This window comes from Astyanax mexicanus, chromosome 25 (assembly GCF_023375975.1).
Source record: "Astyanax mexicanus isolate ESR-SI-001 chromosome 25, AstMex3_surface, whole genome shotgun sequence".
NCBI classification, from domain to species: Eukaryota; Metazoa; Chordata; class Actinopteri; order Characiformes; family Acestrorhamphidae; genus Astyanax; species Astyanax mexicanus.
In genome coordinates, this window is record NC_064432.1 from 19,969,696 (window position 1) to 19,984,914 (window position 15,219).

Below are 15,219 nucleotides of genomic sequence, written 5' to 3' on the forward strand. Positions count from 1 at the left end.
CTTCTACAGTTTAAAAGCGTTACAGATTTTTTTTACGAACCACATAACTAGTTCTGACCTGATTTTTACAAAAAAAAAAAAATATGTTATGAAATTATTGTTGTTTTATTTGTGTTCAATCAGGATTTATCATGTGGTCCACAATAAGACAAAAACACGAATTTTGAATATTATCAATATTCAGAAATGGGTCTGGTCTCTTTTAAAAACAACAGAAAAAGCAGCTTATTAACTTTAAACTAAAATTAGGTACACAAGTAAAAAAAAAAAAAGCTTTAATTAAAGTAAAGTCTGTTAAGAATATAATTTAAATATTTTCATAAGAAACAGGATTCTTTAAAATAAAAATATTTATTAAAATAAATAAAAAATAAATTCAGATGTATCTTAAACTAACAAATAAATGAAACAATAAAAGTAAAAATAATATTATAGAATATATATATATATATATATATATATATATATATATATATATATATATATATATAATAAAAAATAACAATCATGTAGCCCCTAGAACAAAAGGGAAATAAATTTAGCTAATTGTTATTTTTTTAAGTTTGCTTCAGCAGCAGTGCTAAGGTTAATGGATCTTGTTCCTATGTGAAGTATTAGTTGCAAAATATGAAAAAACTGCAATGTTTTATTTATAATATAGTATATAACTTTATTTAGGTGTAAAATTTAAAAAGCTCCAGGATTTGGTTGAAACGTAGTTTCTACCATGTGCTTAGTACAGTCTAACCTTTTGTAAACCTGTCAGTTTTTCTGTATCTTCTTTCTGATTGGATGGTGCAACAGGTTCTCGCGCTTTGAGTGTTCTCTATTGGTTCCTGAGTGCCGAGGGCGGGGCGGAGAGGCTCGCGCTGCAGCAACCGAGGGAGAAAGTACGGCTTTAAACTAGTTTTACTCTAGAAAAAAGGATTTTAGATTGAAAAACGCTGCTTGTACTCGCTTAAAGAGTGTTATAGACACTTTTAACGCCGCGTTTTGCCGAGAATGTATTTATTTATGAGGAGTTTCCTAAGTTTTAACAGTTTGGTAGGTAGCTAAGCTAGCAAGCTGAAGGTGCTTAGCAACCGCTAACCAGCTAGCTTGTTTGTTTGTTTGTTTGGGGAAGCCGGAGGAGCTCGGAGTGAAAATTCAGCGTCAGCTACGAAGGATTCTCTCTGAGCTTCATTGACGCTGCTGCAGTCGGAGGGACCGGAGCTGAGAGCAGAACTTCGCCCTACTGAGCGGGAGAAGGTGGAGAAGGCGCCCTGTTGTGTAGCTGGATCTGCGGTTAGCGGCGCCGCTGAGAGGGATAACTTTACCAGACTTCAGAGCGGGGGAGTGAGGGAGGCTGAGGAGAAGTAGACAGAACCGACCCCAGCAGCGCGTTTATTGGAGGTACTGTTGCGCTGCGTTTCTTTCCTTGTTATTCAGCCGCTAACGGGGTAAAGCGGCGGGTGCTGTTTACTGTTTTAGAGCCTCAGAGCTCCCGAGTATCAGTACAGGCCTGAACCGCGGCCTTAAGTTGTACCTATCACTGCCTGCCAACATAGTTAAGCTAGCGTGTCACCCCCTAGTATAGCTATAGACCGTTTCGATGAGGGAAAACAATAGCAAAGCTACTGCGCATGTCTGTTCCTTCGACGCTTCCGGTGGCGCTATTTTAAATATTCAGCTGTCAAAATCACGAGCGCAAATCTCGCGAACACATAGCAAACACGCTATAGTCAGAGATTAGTAATTAGTGATCAAACCTCTTCTCTTGATCATTTTGATAAGGATTTAAGAAGGAAGGTTTTTCCTCTGATTTAAAACGCTTGCCAGAGGTGACGTACCCAGATGTGTACCACTACCTTGTTGAAACGGAGTGTGTTTACACCAGAGAAAGCGTACTGCAGTTTGGACGCATATAATTACTATTTTGAGGTTGGAGCAAGTCAAACGCTATCCAACATGTACTCTGCATGGTTTGTAGCTAAGAAGGAGGGAGAAGTTGTGAGCGGACACTGTAACTGCATTAGCAGTGTGAAAAACAAAAGCACGCGTGTTTACTATGAAGGACCAAAATGACGTAAGTATAAATAAATAAATGCACATATAAATGTAGAAATAAAAAAATAAATGTTGAAATAAATAAATAAATATATAAATAAATACACGTATAAATAATTGTATATGTAAATAAATAGATAAATGAATAGATATGTGGAAATGTGGAAATAAATCGATAAATAAATGTAGGAATGTTAAAATACATGAATGAATACATAAATAAATGTTGAAATAAATAAATGCACAAATAAATAAATGCACATATAAAGGAATAAATAAATATATAAATAAATTTTTTTTTTTATTTATTTACCTATACAATTATTTATGCATGTATTTATTTATTCATTTATATGTACATTTATTAATATATTTATTTAAACAATTATTTATTCATTTATTTATTTATTTATTTATATTTATTTTTACATTTATATGTGCATTTATTTATTTATGCTTATGTCATTTTTGGTCCTCCATAGTTTACATGTTTAAAGAACCATTTTAAAATCTGCTCGTAATGACCTGATTTTCAAAGTTTGTGACTCTCAGATTAGGTGAAGTTTGCAGTAATGTTGCAGCAGTTCTTGTGGCTGTGGAACAGTTTGTAAGGGAAGGTTTAAATTAAATTACATCCACTGTTTTGAACGCTGTTTACCTCAAAAAGGAAGTGTCCTAGGAACAGCTACGTCACTTCCTACGCTCATGAATATTCATCTGAAAAGGTCTATGTGAAAAGGGCTGCTGTAATACTGAGCTTGTCCACGGGAGGGTAGCAGTCTAATTTACTCCATGAACAGATATGCTGTAGTACTGAGTTTATCCACAGGATGGCAGCACTATTATTTACTATTACTATACTATTACTATTATTTGGCTACTAGCGCACACTCTATAAGAACCCATCAATCATGGTGAGGGTAGGGGACAGACTCCAGCCAGTCAGCGCGCAGGAGGGCGTGGTCTCGGTCTGATTATGGGTGCAGAGAGAGAGGATTATCCCCTCTCTCTATAGGCTCATTTAATGACAGGATGTAAAACAGCCAAAGTTCTTTAGTTCGCTCGCTAAACTGCAGTGTGAAACCAAAACTACTGAACACAAATAGATACAATAGATACACTGTATCTATTTCAGGTGTGAAAACGCTCCTACGTGGTTCGGACTTTCAGACTAATTACAGGACGTTAAGGCAGGCTATCGTCATTCATTAAACAATAGAAGAAGAAAAAGAAGCAGTGTTGTACCCATACTGCTGCGTGACGCACAAGTCAGAAACAACAGATTACACTGGAGTTTCCTGTAGCTTCTGTAACTGTAGATTAATTTATCACCTAGAAAGACTGTGATCTATGAGACTAGTGTTTCTCATCACTGGTGTTTTGATCTCTTCCACAGGTGCCGGTAATGAGGGACATGAGGGAAGGGGAGGAAGCCTAATAACGATTCATCTCCTCTCATCGCTTAGCCTGCACTGCACTTGTAAGCACTTTTCTGCACTTCTCTGCTTCAGAACAGAATATTAACAATATTATTATTAGTAGTAATAGTAGTATTTTTATTATTATCGTGCAGCAGTTCGTATTTCCTCTGGAATGTGTTTGTTTATCAAAATTCTAAGTAATAGTTAAACATACAAATGTGTCACGACTGAGGATCGTGGACTAGGCATGGACTTCCCAGTCTGGCCAATAGGAAGCTGCTGTTCTCCTGAAGAGCTTGAATCTGCTGTGGTCAGTGTTGCTCTTTAAAGGAGAACTCCGGTGTGAAGTGGACTCGGGTTGTAGTGAAACATGATCACGAGTGCAAACTGTTGTCGAATAGCCCACCTCTTTTCACCCTTAGCATTCTCAAATACAGCGCTTTTAGCCGATGCTCTCAACAGGCTTACAATGTTGGTGATCGGGGCGTAGCGTTGCTCATACAAAGAAATGGCTATTTTTTACACCATTAACAAACTCAAAGTAGCTTCACACTACATTGGTAGAATTGGACCCTGGCATTTAAAACGAGGCTAATTTGAGCTTGTTAATGGTGTAAAAATAGCTATTTCTTTGCATGAGCAGCGCTGTGCCTCTATCATTGTAAACCTGTTGGGAGCGTCGGCTAAAGGTCTGTATTTGGGAAACAGAGGTGGAGGCTATTCAACAAAGCTCTTACTCATCATGTTTCACTAAACCCCACATCCATTTCACATCAGAGTTCTCCTTTGAGAGTTGCAGGTTAATGTGAGTGTAAATAAAAAAGTATATTCTGTGTGGGCTAAAGGTATTATATAATGTTTATGGCGTAACACAAAAAAAAATATCGCCATTTTTTTCCCCCACTTTTCACCATAAAGTGAAATCTGGCAATTGTTCTTTATATTGTAACTAAGTTAGAAATTTGTGAAATTTTCTCTGAAAAACTTTTACATTGAAGACTTTTTTTTCCTTCTTCTTGAAAGTTGCATTTTTAAAGATGCAAGGTCTTTATTAATGTCTTTAATGCTGTGCTCCAAATCCAATTTTTTTCTTTTATTGGATCCAAGAATTTTTATAGTAATTGAGTTTTTTCCATTTTGTGAAAAATGCAGTCATATTTAAACAGATGCATCTTAGTCTGGATGCACTGGACATTCCAAATCACAATTTGAGTCTTTTGCATCACTCACCTAACAAACACACACACACACACTGCATGAGTAGCTGCGGTATCTTTGTGCAGACACCCCAGCAACCCATGCAGTTACTGCAGCTACCTGTACACAACACAGTGACCCATACAGATACCACTGTTGTTTTTCTACAGGACTTCTGACCACAAAGAACAGCAGATTCAGAAGACACAAGATGCTAAGAGAGCAATTCCAGATAGAGAGAAGAGAAGAGCAGTGAAGTCAGGTACTTATTTTAATTATTTAATTATTATGTTCCTGTTTGATAAAAAGACCAAACCAAGATAAATCTATAAGCTAAATCAGCACAGAAGCTATAATACCCAAAGTCTTAACATGCTGACTTGTGATTTATTCTGATATCGATATATTGACTCATCCTATCATTTCAGTTATATTGTATCGTATTGACAATCGCTAAAGTTATTGCTTCATTACTCCACATGGTGGAGCTAAATTTATTGCTTCAATACTCCACATGGTGGAGCTAAAGTTATTTCTTTATTACTCCACATGGTGGCGCTAAAGTTATTGCTTCATTACTCCACATGGTGGAGCTATAGTTAGGGTAAACCTGCGGTGAAGAATTTTGGTTAAGTTCTGTAAAATTTATATTACTAAATAAGTAAATACCTGTAATTATGGATTTATTGGTATTTTATCCTCTTTAGTAACAGATGACGTTTTATCACAAGAAAATTTTCTACGCTACTTCACAAGTGATGCAGAATCACAGTATTGTGATATCACAATACATTACCCATGATAATGATTTTATTGGAACATCAAAAATGGGGGTGTTGTAATGCAAAATGTACATGATTTTATTCCTACATTGTACATTTTTGTGAAGGTGAAATTGCTTAAAAAGTTGTTTGCAGTTATACTGCCCTTACACCATAGTTTATTATTACCTTTGATTCAGCATTATCAATTATGAATTATGATTCAGCCGATTACTATGATCTGTAGAATTACAGTGTGTTCCAATTGCGTACTTATTACTTGTACTGTCTAGTGTTTGGGTATGTAATATAGATGATACGTTTCAAAGTTAGTGTATGATAGATTCTGAGTATTATACTCATCTCATCGCTGTCAGTTTTTGAGTAAATTTATACAGTGTAACAAACACACAGACCTTGCTGCAAATTCTGGTTATAACTACTCATAGACATTTTACAGTACTATGAAACTCTCAATATTAATCTTCTATTAGAGTTTTGTTTGTGCTGTGATGTATTCAGAGTCTAATATCTATTTTTTTGTCTTTCACACTTCTTCAGGTCCTGAAACACCAGCCAGTGTTCTCAAAAACAAAGGTGCCACAAAGGGTTTTCTGAACAACTTTCAGTTTTATTTTTTAATGGGATGTGAGTGTGAAGAATTTTTACCCTGGTAAAGAACCTTTATGTATAGTTAAGAGAAAATTAAACAATGTGACTCGTTCTTAAAGTTACTGTGTACCTTATTTTATTTTACTGTTAAAAGTTTCTCATCTTCAAGTGCCTAACAACTTTCAGAAGATCTGATGGACCTGGTGGAGCAGTTCGAGCTCTAATCATGTGGAACATCATGCTTATGCACTTTCTGAAACCTTGCTTTTTAAGTGTGGCCTAAAAAAAACTAAGTAAAGAAAAACGTTTTTTAAAACCTGTCTCGATCTCTCTATCTTTACATTCTGTTTGTAAGTTGTTGCACTTTCTGCTTGTTGGTTCCCTCAGCCGAGTCGGCGGCCGGCCGGCCGAAGTGCCGTTTTTTGAGTCTTTCACTCAGAAACCTCTCCAATTCATTTTCTATGGGGAGCTCCTGAATTTCGGTTAGACTCCGCCCCCTCCTATACAAAACCGAGAGAGAGAGGGCGAGAGACTATTCCTTTGTATTGAGGGGGCGATTTCATTAAAATGGAGGTCTATGACGAAATTCGTAAAACTAATTTTTTGCTCGCTCATCTGCATATCAATTGAACCGGTCGACCAATCAGACGCTGCCAAAGCCACGGAAGCTATAAAAGACGCTCGATATCAATAGCATTATCCATCGTGGTGAATTGACGAAATAACTTATTATATAAGTTTTGAACCTGCCGCGGAGTAGAATCCTATCGCTTCCGAATAAGTACTGAAGAAAATTGTGCAAAAAAAAGAATAAAATAAAAAAAATAAAATAAAAAAAATAAAAAAATAAAATAAAAAAAATAAATAAATAAATAAATAAAATAAAATAAAATAATGTACTTATTACGTTGGTACATAAGTTTTATCATTTGTTTTGTGTGAGAAGAGAAAGAAAGTGCCCACACTCTGAGACTGGACCAAAAACACAGAGCCCTCACAGAGCACCATGTCTTTGAGGCCGTGCTGAGGCCGTGCCACTCAGAGAGCACTCTGTCCCAGAGACCGGCATAGGACAGAGCGCTCAGAGAGCGACAAGTCGGGGACCAGCGCAGGCTTATCCGCAAAGAACAAAACACTCACAACAGTCAGCACCCGCTCAGAGTGTTCCCTGCGGGAAACCGAGTACTTTCTGCTGGTGTTCTTTGCAGGCCAGGCTTGGTCCAAAGACTAAGCAGGGGTAAAGTTTGGTATTCCGTGTGGAATAATGCAATCCAAACACATACCCAGACCCTCGTTATTCTCCATTATACATAAACACGCTAGTTTTCTTGATAATGGTGGACTATTTCCCCTCCACACACCTGGAGCTCCGCCTACAACTCAATGACTGACTCCACCTACTCTGCTATGACTGAGAAATCTAGGGCATGACCAGGGTCAATCAATACTAATGCACATTTACATATAGTGTGTCAAAATTATTTAGCATTTCATACATTGGGTACTCATTATCCCATGCCTACGCTACAAGCATTTATTAACAATAGTACTATCCTAACAAATAATATAGTCAGACATATTTAAGTTTTAGCATATTTAAGCTATTAGAGAGATAAACATGCTAAAACAAGTCCCACAATCGCAGTCTGCAAACACTCAGGTTTCTGCTCAATCTGGGTCCTTTTATTCAGTAGTTTTTACATTTCTGGTAACTCATCAGCAGCCTCTTCAGTAGGACAGCCCATGGAAATCTCACAGATCAACTGTTCAAATACACATGGAGGGAACAGGAAACACCTGGAGACGATAACGAGGGGGCGGAGTTAAACTGAAGGACAAGACAAGAAGTGAACACTGGGGAGCACATGTGCACAAGCAAAACAAGGCAGGAGGGCAGGAAAATAAAGGAGAGACACAGGAACACCACTGACTGATTAAAACCCTGACAACAGTCAGAGTCTTTTGCGTGTAAACCTCCGGCTCATTAAACATATATATATATATATATATATATATTTCACATGGAGTTTGATACACTTAGTCATTAATTAAAGATATGTATATGTGTGTGTGTTTAATGAGCGGGGGTTAACATGCAATAGACTCTGAATTTTGTCAGGGTTTTAATCAGTCAGTGGTGTTCCTGTGTCTCTCCTGTCTGTCTGCGTTATTTTCCTGCCCTCCTGCCTCGTTTTGCTTGTGCACATGTGCTCCCCTGTGTTCACTTCTTGTCTAGTCCTTCAGTGTAACTCCGCCCCCTCGTTATCGTCTCCAGCTGTTTCCTGTTCCCTCCATGTGTATTTGAACAGGTGATCTGTGAGATTTCAATGGGTTGTGCTACTGAAGAGGCTGCTGATGAGTTACCAGGAATGTAAAAACTACAGAATAAATGGACCCAGATTGAGCAGAAACTTCAGTAAAGGTTGTAGAGCGTGGGATTTGTTTCAGCATGTTTATTTATCTTATAGCTTAAATAACCTAAAACTTAAAAATGTCTGATTATATTATTTGTTAGGTTAGCTCTTTTGTTTATAAATGCTTGTAGCGTAGGCATGGGATATTTAATGCCCAATGTATGAAATGCTAAACAATTTTGACACACTATATGTCAATATTAGTATTAGTATTAGTATTGATTGACCCTGATCATGCCCTAGATTTCTCAGTCATAGCAGAGTAGGTGGAGTCAGTCATTGAGTTGTAGGCGGAGCTCCAGGTGTGTGGAGGGGAAATAGTCCACCATTATCAAGAAAACTAGCGTGTTTATGTATAATGGAGAATAACGAGGGTCTGGGTATGTGTTTGGATTGCATTATTCCACACGGAATACCAAACTTTACCCCTGCTTAGTCTTTGGACCAAGCCTGGCCTGCAAAGAACACCAGCAGAAAGTACTCGGTTTCCCGCAGGGAACACTCTGAGCGGGTGCTGACTGTTGTGAGTGTTTTGTTCTTTGCGGATAAGCCTGCGCTGGTCCCCGACTTGTCGCTCTCTGAGCGCTCTGTCCTATGCCGGTCTCTGGGACAGAGTGCTCTCTGAGTGGCACGGCCTCAGCACGGCCTCAAAGACATGGTGCTCTGTGAGGGCTCTGTGTTTTTGGTCCAGTCTCAGAGTGTGGGCACTTTCTTTCTCTTCTCACACAAAACAAATGATAAAACTTATGTACCAACGTAATAAGTACATTATTTTTTTTTATTTTATTTATTTATTTATTTATTTTTTTTATTTTATTTTTTTATTTTTTTTATTTTATTTTTTTTATTTTATTCTTTTTTTTGCACAATTTTCTTCAGTACTTATTCGGAAGCGATAGGATTCTACTCCGCGGCAGGTTCAAAACTTATATAATAAGTTATTTCGTCAATTCACCACGATGGATAATGCTATTGATATCGAGCGTCTTTTATAGCTTCCGTGGCTTTGGCAGCGTCTGATTGGTCGACCGGTTCCATTGATATGCAGATGAGCAAGCAAAAAATTAGTTTTACGAATTTCGTCATAGACCTCCATTTTAATGAAATCGCCCCCTCAATACAAAGGAATAGTCTCTCGCCCTCTCTCTCTCGGTTTTGTATAGGAGGGGGCGGAGTCTAACCGAAATTCAGGAGCTCCCCATAGAAAATGAATTGGAGAGGTTTCTGAGTGAAAGACTCAAAAAACGGCACTTCGGCCGGCCGGCCGCCGACTCGGCTGAGGGAACCAACAAGCAGAAAGTGCAACAACTTACAAACAGAATGTAAAGATAGAGAGATCGAGACAGGTTTTAAAAAACGTTTTTCTTTACTTAGTTTTTTTTAGGCCACACTTAAAAAGCAAGGTTTCAGAAAGTGCATAAGCATGATGTTCCACATGATTAGAGCTCGAACTGCTCCACCAGGTCCATCAGATCTTCTGAAAGTTGTTAGGCACTTGAAGATGAGAAACTTTTAACAGTAAAATAAAATAAGGTACACAGTAACTTTAAGAACGAGTCACATTGTTTAATTTTCTCTTAACTATACATAAAGGTTCTTTACCAGGGTAAAAATTCTTCACACTCACATCCCATTAAAAAATAAAACTGAAAGTTGTTCAGAAAACCCTTTGTGGCACCTTTGTTTTTGAGAACGCTGGCTGGTGTTTCAGGACCTGAAGAAGTGTGAAAGACAAAAAAATAGATATTAGACTCTGAATACATCACAGCACAAACAAAACTCTAATAGAAGATTAATATTGAGAGTTTCATAGTACTGTAAAATGTCTATGAGTAGTTATAACCAGAATTTGCAGCAAGGTCTGTGTGTTTGTTACACTGTATAAATTTACTCAAAAACTGACAGCGATGAGATGAGTATAATACTCAGAATCTATCATACACTAACTTTGAAACGTATCATCTATATTACATACCCAAACACTAGACAGTACAAGTAATAAGTACGCAATTGGAACACACTGTGATTCTACAGATCATAGTAATCGGCTGAATCATAATTCATAATTGATAATGCTGAATCAAAGGTAATAATAAACTATGGTGTAAGGGCAGTATAACTGCAAACAACTTTTTAAGCAATTTCACCTTCACAAAAATGTACAATGTAGGAATAAAATCATGTACATTTTGCATTACAACACCCCCATTTTTGATGTTCCAATAAAATCATTATCATGGGTAATGTATTGTGATATCACAATACTATGATTCTGCATCACTTGTGAAGTAGCGTAGAAAATTTTCTTGTGATAAAACGTCATCTGTTACTAAAGAGGATAAAATACCAATAAATCCATAATTACAGGTATTTACTTATTTAGTAATATAAATTTTACAGAACTTAACCAAAATTCTTCACCGCAGGTTTACCCTAACTATAGCTCCACCATGTGGAGTAATGAAGCAATAACTTTAGCTCCACCATGTGGAGTATTGAAGCAATAAATTTAGCTCCACCATGTGGAGTAATGAAGCAATAACTTTAGCGATTGTCAATACGATACAATATAACTGAAATGATAGGATGATTCAATATATCGATTTCAGAATAAATCACAAGTCAGCATGTTAAGACTTTGGGTATTATAGCTTCTGTGCTGATTTAGCTTATAGATTTATCTTGGTTTGGTCTTTTTATCAAACAGGAACATAATAATTAAATAATTAAAATAAGTACCTGACTTCACTGCTCTTCTCTTCTCTCTATCTGGAATTGCTCTCTTAGCATCTTGTGTCTTCTGAATCTGCTGTTCTTTGTGGTCAGAAGTCCTGTAGAAAAACAACAGTGGTATCTGTATGGGTCACTGTGTTGTGTACAGGTAGCTGCAGTAACTGCATGGGTTGCTGGGGTGTCTGCACAAAGATACCGCAGCTACTCATGCAGTGTGTGTGTGTGTGTTTGTTAGGTGAGTGATACAAAAGACACAAAATGTGATTTGGATGTCCAGTGCATCCAGACTAAGATGCATCTGTTTAAATATGACTGCATTTTTCACAAAATGGAAAAAACCTCAATTACAAATTTTAGGGGTTTTTTGGTTGTCCAGACTATACAAATCCTTGGATCCAATAAAAGAAAAAAGTGGATTTGGAGCACAGCATTAAAGACATTAATAAAGACCTTGCATCTTTCAAAAGGCAACTTTCAAGAAGAAGAAAAAAAAGTCTTCAATGTAAAAAAAAAATCAGAGAAAATTACACAAATTGTAGTTACAATATAAAGAACAATTGCCAGATTTCACTTTATGGTGAAAAGTGGGGGGAAAAAATGGCGATATTTTTTTTTGTGTTACGCCATAAACATTATATAATACCTTTAGCCCACACAGAATATACTTTTTTATTTACACTCACATTAACCTGCAACTCTCAAAGGAGAACTCTGATGTGAAATGGATGTGGGGTTTAGTGAAACATGATGAGTAAGAGCTTTGTTGAATAGCCTCCACCTCTGTTTCCCAAATACAGACCTTTAGCCGACGCTCCCAACAGGTTTACAATGATAGAGGCACAGCGCTGCTCATGCAAAGAAATAGCTATTTTTACACCATTAACAAGCTCAAATTAGCCTCGTTTTAAATGTCAGGGTCCTCAGAATCCAAATGTAGTGTGAAGCTACTTTGAGTTTGTTAATGGTGTAAAAAATAGCCATTTCTTTGCATGAGCAACGCAACGCCCCGATCACCAGCATTGTAAACCTGTTGAGAGCATCGGCTAAAAGCGCTGTATTTGAGAATGCTAAGGGTGAAAAGAGGTGGGCTATTCGACAACAGTTTGCACTCGTGATCATGTTTCACTACAACCCGAGTCCACTTCACACCGGAGTTCTCCTTTAAAGAGCAACACTGACCACAGTAGGGCTGGACCCGAATATTCGGGTATTCGGATATTCGTTCGTTGAGTAGGTATTCGGTTTTTAATTTTGGTATTCGGATATTCGTTTTTTTTCTACTTTCCAGAGCTCCACCTCACTCTAACCACTTCTGTTCTCGCGGGTCCCGTCAGAATATCTTGCGCGCGGGACAGAACTGAACTGTTATTGGCTGGAGCAGGAGTTTAATCCAGACGACAGTGTTGGGAGTAACGGCGTTAAAATAAACGGCGTTACTAACGCCGTTACTTTTTTCAGTAACGAGTAATCTAACTAATTACTATGACTGTAACTATAACGCCGTTACCATTTTCGACACTCCGTTACTGCACGTTACTTTAGCAGCTGAATGAACTTTTTTTTAACTTTGCGCATACAGACAAAGAGCCCTATCATACACCCCACGCAAGGCGTGTAGCGTGGCGCGTTGCCACCCGTCAACAGTCTATTTTTAGGCCTTGCACGCGTCCTTAAAATAGCGTTGGACTTTGGAATATATTAACACCGATGGGCGTGGTGGTCTGGAAATGATGTGTGTTGAGGTAAATTTCTGGCGTGTTTCTATCTTGGCGGCGGAAAAAAGCTTAGCGCGATTGCTCACCCTGCGCTCCAAAATACTCCATCCCATCACATCTTTACCACATAAAAATAAACCACACCCAGAGCCTTCAGCAATCAACTATGAAAAAATATATATACTTAAAAATCTGCACTGTAACTATAAATTATTATTAGTTATATTTATTTCTGTCAGTTATAAGGATTTATATTTATGTTTAGTACACAGACTAAATAACTGTAACTAGGCATTCTGCTGTTTAAAAATTTCAACAGATGCTTATTCTCACTCAAATGCTAGAGTTTTGAAATGGAAAATTAAAAGAGAAAATAACTTTGACTGAACATAAATTTATTTTAGTTAACTTTGCTATTATTTAACTGAATTTCACTTTTATATCTGAAAAACAAAGCACATTGTCAATCTGGCGCGTGGTGCTGCCCGTCAATTACATAAAACTTAAAACATTTGAAATACACAGAAATATAAAGCTATATGTTAGCATTCGTTTCTTATCACCAGGGCAAATTTATTAAAATATCAAATATATTAATTCATGAATTAAAATCTCGTCCAGCGCTCTGAAATGTCAGGCATGCAAAGTGGTGCTTGGCGCAGCGGCGCGCATTGCGCGCAGAATAACCTCTGTCTTCTAAAAAAAGTTTTTATAAATAAGATCTGACAAGTATACTAAAATTAATGTTATTAAACTTACTAAAGCCAACAAATGTACTGTTAATTAAAATCAGGCAAAATGTGCTGCGCCTCTCTCTCTCTCTCTCTCTTTCGCAGCGCGGAGCTGAATTCAGCGCGAGGCTATAAATAATTTACAGCTCAGTTCAGTTAAAAAAAAATAAGTAAGGACCTGTAAGTTAATCAAATATTGTCAAATATAAAGGATAGGTTGAGGTTTTGATGAGCTGTTTTCATGATTTGAAACTGAAACTAACCGAAACTTTTATTATTCTGCGCAAAAAGCCTGTGATTGTTTTAAATGAGTTTTTTAATGGATTTAAATGAGTTTTTTTTAACGGATTGTTGTTTTTGTCCATTCTTTTGTTTTGTTTATATATACATTTATTTCTTTGAGTGTGGTTTGGTTTGTTTAATTTTTATCCCCAGACGCGTATTTGTTTTTTCCGTTTTTTTTTCAGTATTACATGTCTTAGTAATTTTCTTTGGTCCTGTGGAGTTTTTCGTTTCTTATTTTTTTTATTCGTTAGACTATATTTTTGTCAACATTTTGGGTTTATTTTTGTTTGTTATTTTTCTAAGAAACCGTGCAGCAGCAGCGCTCCTAGCCTGCTTACGCAGCGGATAAGCCGCAGTGTGCGGCAGCAGAAATTCCGGGATGAAAACACAAAGAAATCTGGGCTAAAAACACAGAAAAAATATGGGGTGAAAAACAAAAATCCGGGATAAAAACACCAAAAATCCGGGGTGAATATGTCTTAAGGGGGCCGTGATTTTCTTTTTTTTTTACCTCTTTTTTTACCTCTTTTTTTAAAAACGAATATTCGAATATTCGCTTCGAATCAGTGCCGAATATCCGGAGCTCAAAAAACGCTATTCGGGCCAGCCCTAGACCACAGCAGATTCAAGCTCTTCAGGAGAACAGCAGCTTCCTATTGGCCAGACTGGGAAGTCCATGCCTAGTCCACGATCCTCAGTCGTGACACATTTGTATGTTTAACTATTACTTAGAATTTTGATAAACAAACACATTCCAGAGGAAATACGAACTGCTGCACGATAATAATAAAAATACTACTATTACTACTAATAATAATATTGTTAATATTCTGTTCTGAAGCAGAGAAGTGCAGAAAAGTGCTTACAAGTGCAGTGCAGGCTTAGCGATGACAGGAGATGAATCGTTATTAGGCTTCCTCCTCTTCCTCATGTCCATCGTTACCGGCACCTGTGAAAGAGATCAAAACACCAGTGATGAGAAACACTAGTCTCATAGATCACAGTCTTTCTAGGTGATAAATTAATCTACAGTTACAGAAGCTACAGGAAACTCCAGTGTAATCTGTTGTTTCTGACTTGTGCGTCACGCAGCAGTATGGGTACAACACTGCTTCTTTTTCTTCTTCTATTGTTTAATGAATTACGATAGCCTGCCTTAACGTCCTGTAATTAGTCTGAAAGTCCGAACCACGTAGGAGCGTTTTCACACCTGAAATAGATACATTGTATCTATTGTATCTATTTGTGTTCAGTAGTTTTGGTTTCACACTGCAGTTTAGCGAGCGAACTAAAGAACTTTGGCT

General features: G+C 37.3%; 1 long non-coding RNA gene across 2 annotated transcripts; it reads left to right on the forward strand.

The window, feature by feature from the left end:
• The first annotated feature begins 824 nt into the window (after positions 1–824).
• On the forward strand, positions 825–6,353 carry LOC111195234 (uncharacterized). 2 transcript variants are annotated; one of them, XR_007429570.1, is made up of 4 exons: positions 825–1,392; positions 3,443–3,526; positions 4,835–4,926; positions 6,002–6,353. It is a non-coding gene; the product is annotated as an uncharacterized LOC111195234 (long non-coding RNA). The 2 variants fall into 2 exon arrangements; XR_002651557.2 differs by having other exon boundaries at positions 827–1,392; positions 5,987–6,353.
• Positions 6,354–15,219: the final 8,866 nt, after the last annotated feature.